The 2,341-nt window shown below is 39.9% G+C and overlaps 1 non-coding gene across 1 annotated transcript; it reads right to left on the reverse strand.

The window, feature by feature from the left end:
• Positions 1 to 831: 831 nt before the first annotated feature.
• Positions 832 to 939, reverse strand: LOC148563807 (small nucleolar RNA R71). Its single transcript, XR_015884420.1, has one exon. It is a non-coding gene; the product is annotated as a small nucleolar RNA R71 (small nucleolar RNA).
• Between the last annotated feature and the right edge of the window lie 1,402 nt (positions 940 to 2,341).

The raw sequence follows: 2,341 nt of genomic DNA on the forward strand, positions 1-2,341 counted from the left end.
TAATTATTTTAATCTTTGATTTTAAAAATTTTCGAAAATTACTAACATTTTTCAAAAACTATTTTCGAAAATTACTAACTCTTTTTCAAAAATTATTTTCGAAAATCCTCTCTCTCTCTCATCTTATTCTATTTATTTATTCATCTACTAACATCTCTTCCTCACATCATTCACCAAATTCGAACCCCCCCTTCCATCTGTGTTCGAATTTTTCTCTTCTTCTACTAACAATAAGGAACCTCTTTACTGTGACATAGAAGATTCCTCTTCTTTTCTTTTTCTCTTCTCTTTCTTATGAGCAGGGATAGAGAAAAAGGCATTCTTGTTGAAGCTAATCCAGAACCTGAAAGGACTCTGAAGAGGAAACTAAGAGAAGCTAAATTACAACAATCCAGAGACAACCTTATTGAAAATTTCGAACAAGTAAAGGAGATGGCAGCCGAACCCAACAACAATAATACAAGGAGAATGCTTGGTGACTTTACTGCACCTAATTCCAATTTACATGGAAGAAACATCTCCATTCCTGCCATTGGAGCAAACAACTTTGAGCTGAAACCTCAGCTAATTTCTCTGATGCAGCAGAACTGCAAGTTTCATGGACTTCCATCTGAAGATCCTTTTCAGTTCTTAACTGAATTCTTACAGATCTGTGATACTGTTAAGACTAATGGAGTAAATCCTGAAGTCTACAGGCTCATGCTTTTCCCTTTTGCTGTAAGAGACAGAGCTAGAGTGTGGTTGGACTCTCAACCTAAAGATAGCCTGAACTCTTGAGATAAGCTGGTCACGGCTTTCTTAGCCAAGTTCTTTCCTCCTCAAAAGCTGAGCAAGCTTAGAGTGGATGTCCAAACCTTCAAACAAAAAGATGGTGAATCCCTCTATGAAGCTTGGGAAAGATACAAACAGTTGACCAAAATGTGTCCTTCTGACATGCTTTCAGAATGGACCATCCTGGATATATTCTATGATGGTTTATCTGAGCTATCAAAGATGTCATTGGACACTTCTGCAGGTGGATCCATTCACCTAAAGAAAACGCCTGCAGAAGCTCAAGAACTCATTGACATGGTTGCTAATAACCAGTTTATGTACACTTCTGAGAGGAATCTTGTGAGTAATGGGACGCCTATGAAGAAGGGAGTTCTTGAAATTGATACTCTGAATGCCATATTGGCTCAGAATAAAATATTGACTCAGCAAGTCAATATGATTTCTCAGAGTCTGAATGGAATGCAAGCTGCATCCAACAGTACTCAAGAGGCATCTTCTGAGGAAGAAGCTTATGATCTTGAGAACCCTGCAATAGCAGAGTTAAAATACATGGGTGAACCATATGGAAACACCTACAATCCATCATGGAGAAATCACCCAAATCTCTCATGGAAGGATCAAAAGCCTCAACAAGGCTTTAATAATGGTGGAAGAAACAGGTTTAGCAATAGCAAGCCTTTTCCATCATCCACTCAGCAACAGACAGAGAATTCTGAGTAGAATCCATCTAGCTTAGCAAATTTAGTCTCTGATCTATCTAAGGCCACTGTGAGTTTCATGAATGAAACAAGGTCTTCCATTAGAAATTTGGAAGCACAAGTGGGCTAGCTGAGTAAAAGGATCACTGAAATCCCTCCTAGTACTCTCCCAAGCAATACAGAAGAGAATCCAAAAGGAGAGTGCAAGGCCATTGACATAACCAAAATGGCCGAACCCAATGAGGGAGAGGAGGACGTGAATCCCAAGGAGGAGGACCTCTTAGGACGTCCAGTGATCAATAAGGAGTTTCCCTCTGAGGAACCAAAGGAATCTGAGGCTCATCTAGAGACCATAGAGATTCCATTAAACCTCCTTATGCCCTTCATGAGCTCTGATGAGTATTCCTCTTCTGAAGAGAATGAGGATGTTACTGAAGAGCAAACTGCCAAGTTTCTTGGTGCAATCATGAAGCTAAATGCCAAATTATTTGGCATTGATACTTGGGAAGATGAACCTCCCTTGTTCATCAATGAACTAAGTGATCTGGATCAACTGACATTGCCTCAGAAGAGACAGGATCCTGGAAAGTTCATAATACCTTGTACTATAGGCACCATGATCTTTAAGGCTCTGTGTGACCTTGGTTCAGGGATAAACCTCATGCCCCTCTCTGTAATAGAGAAACTGGGAATCTTTGGGGTGCAAGTTGCTAAAATCTCATTAGAGATGGCAGATAATTCCAGAAAACAGGCTTATGGACAAGTAGAAGACGTGTTAGTAAAGGTTGAAGGCCTTTACATCCCTACTGATTTCATAGTCCTGGATACTGGAAAGGAAGAGGATGAATCCATCATCCTAGGAAGACCTT

The sequence above is a fragment of the Arachis ipaensis genome, chromosome B5 (genome assembly GCF_059453495.1).
Source record: "Arachis ipaensis isolate K30076 ecotype BB chromosome B5, ASM5945349v1, whole genome shotgun sequence".
Classification (NCBI taxonomy): Eukaryota; Viridiplantae; Streptophyta; class Magnoliopsida; order Fabales; family Fabaceae; genus Arachis; species Arachis ipaensis.